Source organism: Patagioenas fasciata, chromosome 5 (genome assembly GCF_037038585.1).
Source record: "Patagioenas fasciata isolate bPatFas1 chromosome 5, bPatFas1.hap1, whole genome shotgun sequence".
Classification (NCBI taxonomy): domain Eukaryota; kingdom Metazoa; phylum Chordata; class Aves; order Columbiformes; family Columbidae; genus Patagioenas; species Patagioenas fasciata.
In genome coordinates, this window is record NC_092524.1 from 40,162,790 (window position 1) to 40,181,715 (window position 18,926).

An 18,926-nucleotide genomic window follows, 5' to 3' on the forward strand; every position below is an offset into this window, starting at 1 on the left:
TTTTTAACATTTGTCTGTATTAAATATTTTTTTTCTGGATTCTAACCATTTAAATAACTTGATTCAGATCACCATAATAGTAATCCATCCCTTATTTTTTAATAGCCTACCAGTCTTTGGATAATTCTCAGACTGTATACAATATTCACTGATAAAGCTAGGTACTTTTTAACAAATTTCACACCTTTCACACCCCAGTTACCAGCTTCCTGGTGCAAATAATAATTAGCACGTAACAAAACAAGCCAAGCTACAATAACTTTCTTTTTCAAGTTACTTTTGCTTACAAATTATGCATAACCCTTTCCTTGTCCATCCCCTTCAAGGGTCCAGATATCATACTCCAAAGGCCATAAAATATATGCAGAAAGAGGTTAGAATTGGAACAAGAAAAAAATATCCGAAAATACCTGGATATCAATATCGAAAGAACACATTCTAGTCCCTCTGTCTCATACCTGTGAATTTCATAAAATGAAAATCTTTGAATAGTAATAAAAAAACACCTTTGCTACACGTAGTAAGTGAATTAAGTTCAAGTGTGTGTCTGTGTGTCTGTACTTTGTTTACCATCCCCATACTTCAGCCAAAACAAAACAGAAAGAGATGTCATGAGAAAAACTATTCAGCTAGTAGTAATTATAACTGTATTAACAGCAAAGTTCCAAGGTAACAAATCCATTCTTGTATCTCAAATGAAGGTCAGGCTAGCTAGTTTGTTATTCTGTGCTATATTCTTTTATGGATAATGGCACAACATTTACAGATCTGTTTCCCAGTTTTCCAAGATAAGTTAAAAACTGGCAACGATTCACTAGTTCCTTTGAGACTTCTGAGCATAAATTACTTAGCTAGTTCATTTGAAACATTCTCTAATGGGAATAAACGTTGCCTTATCAGTGCTTTGTTTCAGATAGGAAATGATAAGTTTCCATCAAAATTTGAATGGCTTGGCCCTAAACCAACCATTATCTCAGCTTCTCTTACACTGAATGAACTTATAACCTTTCTGAGAAAGATACACTACAGTGTAAAACTCTCCTGTTTTTCTAGTAAATAATTCTGCAAACATTATGCCTCAGATGAAATAGAAATACTCAGCAAGTTGTATACATGTTTGCTTTCTGAAACATAGGAGTCCTTCTCTCTGCTCTGTCTTCTATAGGACTTTCCTTCCCACCTGAGTTTGATAAGACATCAGAATTCCTCTTCTGAAATAGAGAGTTACCTTACTTCTTGTTTCTATAGTTTTGTCCCAGATAATGCAGAAATATGCACTGAAAAAAATCTGTATTATCTATTCTTCTTTGCAATTCTGGAGAATTCTTATGAGTTGTGACTTGATTAAACAAATAAAATATTTCGTTATACATTCAGGATAGGCTACTTCAGAATGAGAGGACTCAGAGAAGCTGCTTTATTCATTGGAAGTGTTGTCCAGGGAGTAAAAACTGGAAGTAAAATATAATATTTTAGAGCAGTACTTTGGCAGGAAGACATTTTTAGTATGTGATATTTCAAAATCTGGAAAACATTTCTTGATGATTTTACGTATTTTAGATACTCCCTGTGTTATTGACAGTGTTTTGTTCATACTTTTATATGTGGTTGGATGGTTTTGTCAGCCTCTGTAAATTTCAGAATTATTTCTCCTGTCAACACCAGAATCAAAATAGTAATACCTTAAGGCTGCTTTTTCCTTTTTGCTCTCCCCGCCCCCCCCTTCTCTCTCTTCTCTTCTCTTCTCTTCTCTTCTCTTCTCTTCTCTTCTCTTCTCTTCTCTTCTCTTCTCTTCTCTTCTCTTCTCTTCTCTTCTCTTCTCTTCTCTTCTCTTCTCTTCTCTTCTCTTCTCTTCTCTTCTCCTCTTCCCTTCCCTTCCCTTCCCTTCCCTTCCCTTCCCTTCCCTTCCCTTCCCTTCCCTTCCCTTCCCTTCCCTTCCCTTCCCTCCCCTCCCCGCCCCGCCCCGCCCCGCCCCGCCTCTCCTCTCCTCTCCTCTCCTCTCCTCTCCTCTCCTCTCCTCTCCTCTCCTCTCCTCTCCTCTCCTCTCCTCTCCTCTCTTCTCTCCTCCTCTCTCCCCTCCCCTCCCCTCCCCTTCCCTCCTTTCCCCTCTTCCTCTTTCTTCCCCTTTCTCTTTCCCTTTTTTCTGTTTTCTTTAATTTTTTTCTCTTTTCTCTTTCCTTTTTTCTCTTTTTTTTTTTTTTTATTTCTTTTCTTTTTTCTCTTTTTCTTTTTCTTCTAAAAATAGATATGAAAGCAGCAGATGACTTCCAGGCAAACAAACTAACTGATTTTTCCAGAAAGTGCCCAGTTTCCTAACAGGTCTTCTGTAACATTTACAAATATTTCTTGTTACTCTTCCAGAAATGTGTTGCAGATTTGAATTTGAATCAAGTGGCTTCATTGGCTATAATCACTGATTCTCCAAGAAGCAGGAATTTACGAATAAAAGCTAAGTATTCTGGTGACTAAGTATGGGAACTTGGAGGAGAAATGGGGTCATATAGGATAAGAAGTGTGAGATCATGTAAGAAGAAAAAGGAGTGATGGGGTGAGAGTGCCATGTGATTGGAAAGTGAAGGAGGAGAAGATAGAATGGATTAGCAAAATGACTGATGTCAACAGACCTGCAAAATCCTGAAATCAGCAGGGACTGAATAAGCTGAATAGAAGGTAGGGCAGGAAAGATTACGCAGAGGAGAGTGGCAACATAAGACAAACTGGGATGAGCAAACTTTGGGAGGCTTCATAAAGAAGCTGAATCAAACAGAAAGGACTATGAAGACCAGAGCAAGGACAAAAGAAACTGAGTTTTCATGGAGAAATTTAGTCAACACAGACATTACCAACCTAATATTTATTGTTACATTATTGTTTAAAACCACAAAATGTGGTTCCTTTCAAATCTTCATTCTTTCTAGTTTCAGGAAAATATATACGATTTAAAAATAATTACATTATCAGGGCTACAAGCTCAAGCATCTAGATCTAGTGTGTATTATGACTTTTACGTATCAAATTTATCTTGAGTTTCCATTTCCCATTCCCCAAACCAAAATATGTGATACCACCTTTGACTAGATGGTGCTGTTCTGCTTTTTCCACAGAAAACAACTCAGCTAGCTGATCAAGGTATTGTATTTATGGATGAAATTAAACTTTAAAATATATAAAACAGCTTATCTCTTTAACATATAGTTTATTCAGACCTACAATAATGACATGAAATATTAACTGTATATGTAATGCTTCTATATTCTCTAATCTAAATGTCTTTTCCTGATTATTTACACCTAAATTAAAAGATTAAGTTGAAACAAATTTAATATATGAGAGAACTCTAAATTCCGCTTAGACTCCTGAAGACTCCAAATGAGACAAAAAGACAGTAATTTCTACTATTTTTTTTCAAACTTCTTATTTAAGGACAATGCTTTCTAATCCCAATACAATTATTTTATGTAAGAACTTCTAAAATTATTTCAAAGTATATGAGTTTTTTAAAGCTCTTTATACAAATTTCATACTGATTTACAGTGATTGCTACTTCTGCGTTAAATACATTTAATCAACTTAGTTGTGACAAAACTTAAAAATCTTAAAATCATAATATTATTTTAAAAAGACAAACAAAACCAAACAAAAGAAAACCAAACCAACAAAACAACACTATTTGGAAGAATTGTTTCACCACTGTGCACTGGAATGAAATAATACATGACTACTATAACTATATACATATATATACTATATACTATAACTAATACATATATAACTATAACTGCATAACTACTCTGAAGTTAGTATTTTGAATGTCTAATAATACATTAGATACATATGATGCACTAAGTATAATTGTAATATTCATTTTTAGGACTTAGTGCTTTTCCAAAAAGATTAATTTTAAGTTAGTCTAATTTTAAAAGTAGCCAAAAAGTCTAAAGTTAGACTTATGTAGGTAAACTTTTACACTGGGTTCTTCACCTAACTCAGCTTTAAAAGTCAGCCTTTAAATATGATTTGGTTCATATATAAAGTGCTTTCATTCTGTGTCTTTGGGAAGATTTGTCTATGCACAGCACTAGAAGGAATTAAAAGGAAAAAGGCATGATAGTGTATGTATAGAAGTGGAACAGCAGTGAATAAATAATATGGATATACACATGAGACATTGTCTCAGGTACATAGAAAGAAATACTTGATGTAGGAAGTGAGGTTTAATTAGACTGTCACTTTTAACAGTTTGAGTCAGCTGGGAACTGCCCTGCAGTAACTCAGACCTCAACTGTAATCATTACTTACATTTCCACTTACTGGCCAGCTGCTGCCAGTATTCACCACTTCACAGTTAGTCCAGCCAATTTCTAGGACCTCACAAAAAAAAAAAAAAAAAAAGCCTACTGAAAGCTGTAACCCTGTTTTCGTCTTTTTTAGATACGGCCTTTCTTTTCATCTATTCAAACTGCCAAGATGTGACAATGTATGCAGCACTCTAACCCACTCCACTAAGCTGTGGCTATAGGGATAGTAAAAATACCTACTCTGCATTCTGAAAGCATGAGAAATATGCCATTGCACTTCCAAAGAAATGAAGGTGCAGTACCCATATAATAGTAATTTGTAATTAGTGTAATAATTATTAGAAAAAGTAACTGTAATAATAATTCTATAGTAGTCATAGCAGAAAGAAGGGGCTCAGTCTGTGCTTGAGAGATTAAAAACTGAATGTTAAAGAACAGAAATTAAAGATGTGATATTTGGGCACCTATTCCTTGACAGTTTTTCTAAATATTCCATTCTTACTATTTGAGTGGGCAGGATAATGGCTGCACAGTGCCTACATAAGCCGCTATACTGATATGTGAAGTCTAGGAAGGCGATATTATTCATATGATCTCTATCTCCCTCTGTCTCCGCTGGTACAACAGCCTATGGGATGCTTGAAATGCAACATAGTAATGTGGTAAACTATATATAAGAGAAGTTCTGTTAAGTTTCACATAAGTAAACAAATCAAAATTGCCTTTTATTGGGTTCTCACTACAATATATTAACCTATAGTATTTACTAAATAAAGATTAACAATTTTTTAGTAGTTCTATGCAAAGAATGCTTAGATGCAGTAGAGCAAATTTTATATACACCCTAAGATGAGAGATTCATCTGCAGGAGTGTTAAAAATAAACAAATAAATCCTTAAACCCTAGTGTTTTAAAATGACAGTGAATTCTTTAAAATGGAATGAAGCAAAATAGTGGTCTGTGAAAAGTGAAATTATACAAAAAAGGATCTACACATTTCTTACCTCTCAGGGTAGAACATAAATACTGTAGCAGATTTACCTGCTACCTTCCTGAAAGCAGGACCAGATTATAAGTATCTGTAGAGAGCATGAAGTTTGTTATTTCAAAGCCTTCAATGGGTAAATCTCATAGTATTTTTCTTTCTCTTTGTCACTGTAGAGAATGGCTCCTTTCTTGCTCCCAGGAGGGATTTCTCTCTCATTTTCTGTTAAAACATCTAAAACCTGAATCAGTGAAATTGTGAAAGAGGGAAAAGAAATAGAAGCCAAGAAAAATAAAAAGTTTGAAGGCAACTGGAAATTGACAAATAAGTGTCAGAGCAGAAAATGATGGGAGTTTGCCAACCAGCTGCAAAAACTAATTCAGCTTTAGATAAAGAGATTTTAAAGGGGAAAAGGACAAGCAAACTTCAGAAAAAAAAGGAAGAATAAAGGAGCGAAGAATAAATCCTTAGAGCTGTGTTAAAGAAGAAACATAGGCAGTGCTTTGTTGTTTTAACTGCAGAACTGAAAGAGGGGCTTTTCATTGAGACTTTGAATAGCACCAAAGAAATAGCCAGAATAAAGTTGAAGCACTAAAGGTTTCCTTAATGTAGTAGCTTATAGATCAGTCCTCAAAAAGGGATTTAAAGATTAGCTTTTCTAGACAAATAGAAATTATTAATGCCATTGTTTTCTTCACCAGTCTACATATGGACACATAAAAATAAGTGTGTGACACACAGTTCTGTGTACAAATTCATGGCAAGAAGTGGCTGAGATTGTTAGACAAAGAAACAACTGACAAATAAAATGAAATAATTGAAAATTTCAGTGGAAGCCACCTTTCCTGAGAAAAGTATCTTAGTAAGCCAGTATGTAATCTTCAAGAACACAATCTTTTTTTCCCAGGTACATTGTGTTTTTTATTTCATGGTCACAGAGCATGTAAAAGAATGAAGTGATGAGTGCCGTCTGGTCACAACAGTAGACCAAAATAGCAGCTGGTATATAAAATAACATGAAGAAAGGTGGTCACAGGCTTGTCCTCTCATCTGTCACTAGGGTTGTTAATCAGGCTGTGAATAACAAGTCAGCATGACGTAATGCTCCTGGTTATTATGCGGAAATCTAATGATTGCCTGTACTCTACCCAATTACAGCATTCTCAGAAGTTCCCTTAGGACAACATCTGACCCTTCAGACTATATTGAGCTTAGTGGTGCCCTCTGGGTGCCTTGAAAACCCCACCTCTGAGCTCACAAGAGGATTCTCTGAGAGTGCCAGGCTCTGACCTCACATATGCCCTCTGAATGAACCACATCTTTTCACCTCCATTATGCACGGTTTCACTCTGCTGCATGAAATTCCCAGAGCAGCATAGCACAACTCTCCAGCCTTCATCCTGCATGGGCAGAAGGCACAAACTCTCTCACGTTACAGCATGCACCTTAGGTACATGAAAGCTCTGGCATTAAGAAGACAGGAACAGTTCTGGCTTGCAGCAAACAAAAAGCCTTGACGTGTGTAGCTGCCATAAAACCCAGGGAAAATTCACCTAGAATGTTTAAAACATTTGTTAAATATTCTTTCATAGAGGGAATTATGAATAGGAAACATCACCACAAAGTGATTTTGCAATGTGTTGAAAAATAGGAATATTCTATTTAACTGTGAAGTTGGAACTCAGAATTTCAATGGATCATTCAAACAGAAAAAAGTACTTCTGCAAATAAATTACATATTCATTGTGAGCTGTGGTATTGTTATCAGCACAGGTTAGTAAACTGTGAAATAAGGAAGCAACATGGAGACTCTGTTTGCAGTTAGTCTCAGACTGTAGAAATGGTATCAGTAGTTGACATTTCAATTGAGAAAGTTTCTCATTTCCTGCAAGCTTAGGCAAATGAGGGAACTAAGCTATATTATATTTTTTATGACTACATTTTCTGGCAGTCAGCTGTTCCAGATTGACAATAAACTACCTAACGGTAGTTGTTTGTTCTCCTTTTGGGAAGTTTCTTTGGAAGTTTTTATCAGTTTAATAGTTGTTCTCCTGCTAATCACCAGTGCTGAAGGCTATACTTTCAGTGAGGTGTTACAAAGAAAGACGTTGCTTTTGTGTCTTCCATGGTCTGTAAAACTCAAACTTTGACACCATCCTTATTTTTTATTCTCTTTTCCCATTCCTAATTACATATTCATTGTGAGCTGTAGTATTGTTATCAACACAGGTTAGTAAACTGTGTTCCTAATTGTTCACTGTGTATTTATGCTAATGTTTAATATTAGATATTCAAATATGGCTTTTCTGAATTAAAGGTGCTTTAATTCATTGTCTGCTTTTTTATAACAATTTCTTCCATTGGATATGCATATCTTATGGTATGTATGTTCTTTGAATATGTCCCAGTTGTGTGAGTGAGCCATACCCAATGGCAAACTGTGAGAGAAGGAAAATTATTCAAAAAATGTATCATTTTTAATTCACATACTTCCTACAACATGGAATTTTCCTGAAAAACAAAATCTGTGATGGGGAGTGCAAATTTCCTGGGGAACAAACAATGCATGTATAGCATTGAGAACATTGATAGTTCTTGATAGTGGAAAGGGGGTTTATTATCATATATTCTAGTTTTTAAATGCTGTTATTTGAAATTTTTATGGTAAAGGTGTTAGTAGCAACTGTTGTTAGTCATGAAAAAATAACAGGAAGGCATCTCTTATGGCTTTGCATATTGTTCTTCTAGACATATAATAATAACTGCTGAAAGGGACCAAGGAAGTCTGTCATTCCCCTTGCTCAATCAGACACTTAACTTCACTGACATTAAGGAAGTTACTAATGTGAACAAGAGTTCGTGGACTGAAGACCTTAATCTGTCAATGACTGAACTGACAGTTCTTGAACCATGGGAAGAGGAACTGCTGGAGATATTGCTGCCCTTGTGTGTGTCAAGTTCAAATCATACCACATAGATTCCAGGATACCAGGGCTGTTACCTGCAAGCCCATTATCTCTCAGATGCATAAAAACACCTCTATGGAATATACATTGGGGATTCTAAATTCCTTTTTTCATAGGGATGTCCATACATGTACTGCTTCCAGACTAGACTGTTGATGGAAAAATAGCATGTAATGTTGCTATACTATTGTATCCTTATTGCTGATAAAATCAGGCAATGCTCAGAGGGTTGTTTTTTTGGTTTTATTTGCTGAACCATAAAACTGAAATGTTAATTTTGCCTTTAACAATATCTAATTAGTAACTGTTTCTATTCAAAACCTTTCTTTATTTTTATTGTCTTGAGTTACACTGCATTTTTTATAAACTGTTCTATAAAATTACGTTTTTTATACTCTTTTAAACTTCATTATCTCTTTGATGACACTGTAATTTTCATTTCTGTTTTTTTAATCTCCTTTTAGCCAACTTTTTAATTTAGATTTTTCTCTACGGTTTTTACCTATTTAATTTGATAACTTCTAGTGGAAATTTACTTTTTCACAAGGACAGCCTAGTACTTGTTGTGTTTACCTTCTTATAAGCCTTTTTAAAAGCTGGCCCTCTCGAACACCCACTAAAAATAATGAAACTATCCCTCTGGTATATAAGATCTTAGGAGGTGAACAGTTTAGTAATACACTGAAACAAAAATACTTTGCAGCCAGGTCAGATAGCTTTGATAATCTTTGCAATCCATAGTAGGGAGTGGTCCTCTCCACAACTCAAAGAGAGAGCTCAAGTAGTCAAAGGACTGACTTACTCTTGGAAGGAGGTTTTTCCTCCAGCTGAAATACACAGATGGAAGCTCAAGTAGTGTATAAGATGAACATCTTCATGAGACTCTTTTATAAATTTTTTGTATCCCTGTGAAACAGTTTGTTAAGTTTTTACAATATTTTGCAAAACTTTTTGCTGAGTTTATATTCATGGCCTGATGTCTTTCAAAATTGGAGGAAGAAACTGTTATATGTTTTTTTTGATACTTGATGTCTAGCATTAGGGCTTAAAGTTTCTGTATCATGAAGAATATCTTATATAATCTCTCCTCATAATATTTTTCTTCTAGCATATTTAAGCTTTGAAAGCTTTGAAAAGGACTGGGTGGCAAGGTTCTTAAAATCTTGTCTGATTATAAACCAAAGATAGCAGAGGCACATGAATTATACAAATTAGTTGGAAGAGCAGAACAGGAAAACTCCTTTGGAAAAGTGTTTTTGTTTTTGTGGTTTTTGTTGTTGTTGTTGTTGGTTTTTTGTTTGTTTGTTTTTTAAATTACTTCCTGTGAGGATAATAAGATTGGGTTTACTGGCTTTCCTTAATAATATTACAGTTGTACAATAAGACCATTACATTTTTTGAACAAATAATATTCATCTTTCTGTTTTACATGACAGCTTTTCAAATAATGGAAAATGTGATTCATTAGTTTAAGTAACTAAATCAGGTGTAAATCTCAACAATAAAATCACTACTTACGTGTAAGACTTAATCCATACCAGTATAGCACTGCAGTACTTAAACATTTTTTTCTTCCAGTCTGCATCATTATTTGCAAGTCAGTAAGTGTGGAGAGCTGCAGCTAAAGCAACTGTAGGAACAAATAATAGATTTTTGATTGCAGTTGTTTTTTGATAACACAGCTTACCTGCATTAGAGGCATCAACTAATAAATATTTGTTTCATTTTTCTATGCAGCCTTGCTTGCTGGCGTTTCGTTTGTTTGTTTGTTTTGTTTGTTTGTGGTTTTTGTTTGGTTTTGGTTTTGCCTTTTTTTTTTCTTTCTCTTTTGTGCTTTATGGAAGGTAGAGTCCTGCCAATGTTCTACCATTCCAGCAATGTGTGCAATATCCTAACATAAAAATACATAATAATAATAATACTGCTTGTCCAAGCTAAAGTTGTTGATTTGTTTCTTTCACACACTTAATACAGCTTAATATCTTTTTGTCTCCCAAGATTTTTCTTTACCACCTAAGCCATTAAAGTTGGATGGCTTCATAATGATTTTTCAAATTTCCATGGCCATCAATAGAATATAGTATTAGTTTTGTAAAACTACCTGAAGATCAGTTTTGTCAACTAAGGAAAACCTTTTTGATAAAATTAAGTCTTTCAGAGAACTATAATAGGTTTGTAACTGTACTAATTTAGAGTTGAACATGTTGAAAACGTTCATAAAATCCACATTGCTATTAGGAAGTGCTGGAAGAAGCAGCTGATCTTTTTTAATGTGTTTCCAGTGGTACCCACAAATTGTCTGGTGTGCCAATTACTCTGGTGCTGGATGTAGAACCTAAAACCTGTCTACATTATACTTTGGAATCTTACATGACCTTATGATCTCTGCTTTTTACTCTCATTGCTCAGTATCTTCTGTGAATAGATGTAGATGCAAAATAATAGCAAACTAACATCCAGTCTAATTATTGACCTACCAAATAATACATCATTTTTTCCCAATATTTCAGTAAATTAATGATTCCAACAATTCCAACAGTTCATGTTTTTGTTTTGTTTTGTTTTATTTTTTTCTCTTCTCCTTAAAGATGTATTTTATTTGGTAGCAGTAAGTTAGTAAAGAGATTTCTATGTTTATGTCAAGGTGCTGTGAAGGCTGGCTGCTCCTTGGCTGCTGGCAGCACTGGGGCTCCTCATGGCAGTCTGTCAGGGAAGCCAGTGACCATCCCACCCCTCAGAGAGGAGCAGGGCAGTGAGGGGACACCAGGGCAGCCCCAGCCCTGGGCATCAGGCACCTCTCTGGGGCTGGGGATGGGCTGGGGCTGGGATATGGGCCTGTGGGTGGACCTGGCTTGGTGAGGCCCATGGCTGGGCAGGGCTGTGGGGAGCTGGAGACCAGCCCTGCTGCAGCACCACTAGGGCAGGGACTGATGGCCCCGAGCGTTGACATGAGCTCCTGGGCCATGAGCAGGTTGGGGAGAGTCCTACCGTGGGTCCCGCCATGGGTTCTGGGAGGTGATCAGGGACAGGCAGGGTTCTGAGTGCCTTCAGGACCATGACAGTAGAAGTGTTACGCTCCTTACTCTGTTTTTGCTCCTTCAAGTAAAATGGCAGCCATAGTAATTGCGTAAATGCTCTTAATTGAAAACCTGATCTAAACCTGTCCATAATACATCAGATGAATAAGCGAATTTGCATCTCGTATATGAGTTAGTACACATATTCATTGCTGTTGTTGTGGACCTATATTCAAGATCATTACCTCCTCAAATTTTTTAGTACAATTAAAAATAAATACTACATATTGTTTGATTATTTTTATGTGGGTCCTCATTATTAACGTTGAATTAATGAGTTTACAAATTTCATGTTAGAGATGAAAAATCTAAGTCCTGATTTGTTTTCTGATCTGTAGATGCATTGCCAGCCTTATGTAGTCCTTAGATAGATAGAGTTCTTCACATGATTTTGCTCCATTCAGATGATTTACTAATCAAGAACTGTTTGTTACATAGATGTTGTTTTATCCTTATTTGCTAAAGGAATCCTTTGTAATAAAAAATCTTTAAACCTCATCACTAAAAAATCAAAATATAACTTATATTTCAAGTACCAGACAAAGAAAGAAGTATATTTGGGCAATAGGATTTGTCTGTGCAGAGTAAAGAAACTATTTTTTATAGGTACATGTAGGTATTCAACTTGATAGCTTCTTCTGCCCATCTTGTTATTCGCTGTGGTCTAAGAAATTGCTCCCAGAACATCTGATATACTGTTTTTATCCAATTAAGTCAATAATCACTAGGATTTGAGTTCTCCTCTAATATAGCGTAATTCAAAATTAGTTGATACTAACCTGTCAGCTTAAGGGGATTAATAGCAGTATGTCATTAGCAGATTGTATGAACATTCCTAATCTATTTTAGGATGAAGCCACACAGGTTAGTTTAAATCATCTTAGTGGAATTTCAATTAACCTAAACCCAGGCTATGTACCAGTATGAAGATATACACATATGTCGTCTTCATCTATATTTGCTTCATCAGTTTCTCTCTCACATGTGTTAGTTAGCATCTCTCTTCTGAGCATAACTGCCCTCTTGGGTCTATCAGCTGAGCTGTTCATGTGGTTACTCCTGCACCCGCTGCAGTCAAAGTGAGACAAGTTATCAACACTCCATTATTAAACTGTTCCTGAAAATACCTTAAAGGGAAGGTATAATAAAATTTATGGGAGAATTTATATTTCAAAATATTAATTCATTATTTCATATAATCATAGAATAGTTTGGGTTGGAAGGTACCTTCAAAGGTCATCGAGTCCAACCCCCCTGAAATGAGCAGGGACATCTTCAACTAGATAGGGTTGCTCAGAACCTCCTCTAGCCTGGCCTTGAATGTTTCCAGGGCTGGGGCATCTACCACCTCTCTGGGCAATCTGTTCCAGTATTTTATGACCCTCATTGTAAAAAATTTCTTCCTCACATCTAGCCTGAATCTCCTCTCTTTTAGTTTAACACCATTATCCCTTGTCTTACTGCAACAGGCCCTGCTAAAAGGTCTGTCCCCACCTTTCTTATAGGCCCCTTTAAGTACTGAAAGTCTGCAATAAGGTCTCCCCAGAGCCTTATTTAACCTCTGAAAGACACCTGCCTTTTAGTGTTTGATGGAGTACATCGTAAGAGAGTTATGTCACTAAAAACCTGAAATCATTAATATAACACTTAGATGTCATAATATTTGATTGGTTTAGAGTAACAGGGATATGTATTGAATGTGTTGAGGAGAGGGATGGAGAGAGGAGGAACGACCTGGGAATGTCAGTCTATTTCATGGCCTTTCAATTACAAGTTGCTGCTGCTGACTTGACTGCAGTTGCTGTCCTACTGTATTACTGGAAAGTAATTCCTGGGCAATAAACTCTTTTGGATTGTACATACAGACACTGAAGCTTGGGACTGTATCTGCCTTTGAGAAGGGGAAGAGTTTTTCTCACTGATTATGGTTCTGGAGGCCAGCCAGATACTGGTGGATGTGTGAAAGTGGATGAGGTGAGGTTCTCTCTATCTAGCAACCGATATGGAAATATATTTCCTCAGCATCCACTGTGACCATCACCAGAAGATCCAAAATACAATGGAAGTCTGTTTTGTCAGAAGGAATTCTGCAAGTATCAGTCCTACAAACATCATCCATCCCTTTTGGTTCTTTAGTGAGGAGGGGAAATTGGTACAGCTTTAGTAGCTCAGCTTAGTTCCACTAAGATAGAATTCAAATCTCTTGCCCTCTAGCAACAGATTTGTCCAACTGTGTCAAGGCTTTTCTGTTCCACTTCTTCAATTCCCCTGTATCTTCCTCCCTCTTCTTTTTTTCTATCTAGAAATAAAGAATCAGTGCAAGAATCTTAATGATTTATTTTGATCTTGCATTATTTGAAATTTCAAATACAATTTTAATAATTTTTAGTTTAGCTTTCATGTACAGAAAGGTTTGAATTATTAAAAAAAAAAAAGACAAAACGCTGCATATAAGTGACTGTCTTACTGCATAGTTCTGCAGTGTCTTCTTTGACTGAGCAGATAGGATGGGTTACATAGTAGCTGCTGTTACAATACAAAATTTCAGAGTGTAAGGCCTTGACACAATACACGTTGTTTCAGATGCTGTTCATGTTTTGTTTTCTATATCTTTTTGAGTATTCTCTCTTGGAGCACTGAGACAGTGCTTGGGGGATTTATAAAATAAGTCCTTGGAAGTGAAAGAAGGCAGTACATATAGTATTTTCAGGGTAAGGGTTGCTTTTTAGTTACTTCTGAGGAATATAACAAAGACTAAGCAAAAACAATGCTTCATGTTACTGAGACAGATAAAATCCAGAGTTAAGAGGCCAGATGTTTTTATTACAATAGCAGTATTTCTGGATCTGTTAAATAATCCAAATGAAACTGCACTGAACATCACATTTAAATTCACACATTCTTCAAACGTGTTCTGTTCAAGTTTTCCAGTACATAAGAATACTAATGAAATTGTGAACAAGCCTGACACTAAAATGAATTTACAGTTTATTTACTTACATGTTTTATATTTAACATAAAAAAAGTAAGATGCTTGCAACATCTTGGCATATAGTTAAAATTTATGATAACATTACTGTGACTGAATTATTCAAGAATACAAGAAAAGAAAATGTTTGTTTTTTACTTATCTTTTTAGGCAGTCCTCAAAAAGTGCGATTTGTGTCAGTACTGAAGTGTAATTATGTTCCAGAAAAGACACAGCATGGTTTGGAGCCCAGGTAATAATCTCTCAATCATTCCTAGTTCTGTGATAGGCCATCTTTACTCACTCTGGACTATGTTTATTGGGAACCATGAGCCCGAAGGAGCAAGGTGCTGAGACATCCCCCTAGCTTTAGACTAAACTAGCAGAATTCAACTTAGATTATTGGTTTGGGCATTTGGCCAACATTGCTGGAGCTGCTGGCAAGAGTGTGAGGCAAAGAAATAACAGGAGAAAGCAAGGAGGCAGTAATGAACCCTCGGGCTGGAGCAGAAGCTAGTGACAGCAGAGTGTGATTGAAAAATGTGGAGAAACACTACTATGCTACACATTTTATAAGTATTTTTAAAATTCTACATTTCATACAGCAAAAATATACACGTATTTTCAGGCATTTTTAGATATGCACACAACTACACACAAACATATATGCAAAATATATGTTGTTGTATAAATATTAATATTCCATTTTTTGAGTGTCTAGAATATTAGGTGAAATTCCAGCAAAGTTTTTATACTTAATTCCCTGAAAATTGTGTTGGTAGATATTTTTGAGAGGAAAACAAAATAAGATTCTGAGTTGCTCCAGTTTGTCAAGCTGTTAAATTTTTATTTAGGGCTTCTTAGGAACATGTAAATAAAGACAAAGTGGAAGAATAAGCACATGCTTGTGGAAACAACACGAATTTCACCCCTTGGAAAGCAATTATTAAATTCAAGAATGGTTACTGACCTCAGTGTTCATTTTGCTGGTAGACAGTGAGTAAACAAGCTGTAATGTCATCTACAATATAAAGTTATAAACTTAAAGTCTTAGCTTGCCACCGTCAAACTCAAGGGCAAAGCTCCAGCTGACTTCACTGGAGCAAGGATGAAGTATGGGACTAAATAAAGTTTGAGCTAGCTTGAAATCTATTGTACACAGACTCATTTCTGTTGTCGTAAATGTGTCCTATATACCACTTTTCTCTACATAAAGAGAAAAGTTTCTGAGCGTCTGTTATTTTACATTTGTACTTTACTGAGGGCAGGAGATTTTATTTCTAACACTGGCTTAATTATTCTGAATTTCTTTCAGTAACTTTATTCTATTTGGCTTCACATTATATTTTGGACTTTTAGCCCCAAACTACAGATATTTGCAATAGGTTATAATTAAGAAAAAAAGAAATTTTAAGACTAGCAGCTTCCTTTAGAATGCCTGCTAATCTACTTAACTGATTCCCTCTTTCTCTTATAGTTTACCTTAGCCATTCTTTCAGTTTTTCCAAAACAGAATTTCTTGTGGGGCTTATAAAATGTATTTTGCACCCTAGACACTTTACTCTGTTTGAATTAATGTTTTCTTTGGATTTCTTACATGTGTTAATTCCTGAATTTCTGTGTAACTAGGACTAGATTGTTTTTGCAGTTGTAGCTTTGACTGTATTAAAACACTTCTGAGTCTATTATCACCTGCTTCAATTCTATTCCTTTCCTTTAGCTGAGCCTAAGAAGAGAGTTATTGTTATAGCTTTAAATCAAAATCAGAAATAAGAAAGTCCACATGTAGCATAATCATAAGTCCATGTCCTTAGGTGCCTATTCAATTCCTATTTATTTTTCTGTGTTCTGTTTTTCAACTAATAACTGATCCTTTTCTTCTTTTAAATCTTCCCTTAGGAACTGTCTATTAAATTAAGAGCTGATTTAAGAACAGCATTCTGTCCAATCACAGTGCTTTAGAAAAACAGTACTTTAAAAAAACCCTTACTTTCCATTTTGAAACTGCAGATTACCAGTCATCTGTTTTACCTCAATGGGAACCTAAAATGGGAGTCTTACTATTATATAGCCTTGAAATGCTCATGAAATACCAGAAAAAGTGGTGCTTATTCCATTTATCTGAGAAACTAAATCCTTCACTTCTCACACATCCACAATGTGCATTAACATGCATAGAAATTTTTGATCTGTGAAAATTGCAGGACAATGCCTGTTGTGCACCATTATTTATACTACAAGATATGAGGGTTAACTGTATGCCTTAGAGAGTGGCTGACCCAGCAATTGTCACTCAAAACCAAAAATAAAACAGCTGTGTACAGTAAGTTATAACACAGAACAGATAGTTATGGGCATTGCTATAAGTTCCTTGAAAAGACCTAGAGTAAGTTGAACTAAAAGACTCTTTTTTATTTTTTAAGAAAGTACTGAAAAGGAAAGAAATGGAGTTTGGAAGCACCATCTTTCCATCTTTTTTTCTCCTATAAGACAAAATTGGATGCACTGGTAAACTAATATTACTGACTAGTAGAGGATATGGGGAGCAAAACATTGTCTATAATAAAGATAGCTAACAAATGTGGGAGATGGGAGACAGAATGAGCAAATATGCAGAATGTGAAAGAACAGGAACAGGCTACTGAATCAGCCAGTTGACAAGGCCTTAAAGTATGACTTCACTCATACTTCCTTAACTTAAGCAATGACATATGATATTTTTCTTCAGAAAAAAAGGACTGGAACAATATCTGTGAGGGCCTCAGTTATGAGCACACAATCTAGTCTGGGCAAAGATCAACACAATATATTGTTACTGGCAGGAAGATTGTTGCTCAGGAGGATACTCAGCATCTGACTTAGTGAGATACTGCAATTCTGACTTAGATGCTCTGAATATCCCTCTGAAGAAACATATATTCCTCCATTGACTAAATAAGGAGCCCAGGGAGATGAACTTTAACTTGTAAGAAAAAATATGGAAAAGGGAAAATAAGTTACAATATTTTTGCAAACTGTGTACCTCACTTGCCCCTCAGAGGTTCAGTTCTTCTCTTTCTTCCTTCACTGCAGCAGGGAGGCAGTGTGATACACCCTTATTTTTCATGGCACTTCAAGTGCTTCTTTGTAAATCAGTAAGATTATATAGACTAGCACATTCAAAGGATGAGAGTCCAGTTAATGCCAGTTCACTTCCTTAACCAAGTTTGCAGTGGAAATATAAAAGCTCTGCGGGATCTACTTTTCCTCCTCATACTAAAACTTGTGTAAGAACCTCTGCTGCAAGGGGATAGATATAATGTAGACTATATGATGGAAGCAGAAGTATTATAAAACATATTCTTTTTAGTTGTATTTGCTTTAGAATTTTGCCAGCGTTGTTGTTGACATATTAAATAATTTTCTCTATATTGGAATTTATTTTTCTTTTAGAATGTGATTGAAAATGAAAGGAGAAATTGAGTACCCCTTTACTTTGCTGGTGTTTAGATTATTCAGTGTTCTATGTATCCATTGTAATAGACTAAGATGTATTACAGCTTAACTCACTTTAGGAAATGCAAGGGTAGGCAGATTCTTACTTTTAATTTGATGAATAGCTCAACATTTGATATTGTTAAAAGTTCTTAAGTATTATATATACTTAAAAAGAGCTTAGGGAGAAATGACATTTAAAGAAAGTCCAGCCATAGAAGCATTTTATAAGAATTTTACATCTCAAAAACAAATGAAAAACTGTTAGAACACTTGGAGATGCCAAAAAAATATTTTTCTGCTTTTATGTAATCTTTTCCTGAGCTTGTACAGCCCTGGACATTTGTATTAGCTCTTGCTTGAAATTTGCAGAAATATGCGTCATTTCATGGTTACAGTAAATCTCAGCAATAACCCCCAATTTATAAGAGACAGAACACTGTGAAGAAGGATTTTACAATCCCTTAACAATTTATAGTTTATAATGATGTCAGATATATAAATTTGTGAGCTGAAATATAGTCTTACAGGCTCATTTGGCTACTCATGTTTGGTATCAGAGAAACAAAATTTGTATAAATATGGATCTGGGGCCTACTACATATTTGTTCTGGATCTGCTACCATAATCAATGCTACTTAAAGTTACCATTCCTGGCTCGGGTACTGGTAATACAGAATGAATGAAGATTCTTCAGAGGCTTTTAGTAGTTTAGGAGTATTGTAGGTAGACTTCCTTGTTGATGTTGAGCTCTTCTACAGCAGCATCCACAAATCCACAATGCGTCACTCTGGAAGACAATGATTTGGTCCTTTTTATTGATGTCTTCACCACCTCATGGCTGGCCTGGAGGGACACAGTGTATTTCGTAAATTTTATCCTCAGTGAGTATCCCAAGTGATATAATTTTGCATACCCTCAATCTTATTTCCTACTTTATTTCAGGGCCTGACCATCCTGAATTTCCACACTGCACACATGTTAGTTTGCTTCTGGGTCTCCTTCCTTCTTCACACAAAGATATTTAGATCACCGGGCGCTACCTGAGGTCAAAAGGAGATCAAAGCCAACTGACAAGTAGCGTGGCTATGGTGGTGAAAGCAGAGTGAATGCAAACAGTACTCACATTGTGACAGGAGGGACAAAGTCTTTTTTTTA

The 18,926-nt window shown here is 35.6% G+C and overlaps 1 long non-coding RNA gene across 2 annotated transcripts in view; it reads left to right on the top strand.

Annotated features, from left to right (window-relative positions):
• The window catches only part of LOC136101824 (uncharacterized), a 64,133-nt gene that overhangs the window by 18,844 nt on the left and 26,363 nt on the right, over window positions 1-18,926 (top strand). The window contains exons 3-5 of one of the 2 annotated variants that reach the window (XR_011739374.1): window positions 2,362-3,129; window positions 4,432-4,591; window positions 14,466-14,547. This is a non-coding gene — a long non-coding RNA (uncharacterized lncRNA). The remainder of the gene's footprint in view (window positions 1-2,361; window positions 3,130-4,431; window positions 4,592-14,465; window positions 14,548-18,926) is intronic. The other variant, XR_011739375.1, reaches the window with a different exon arrangement.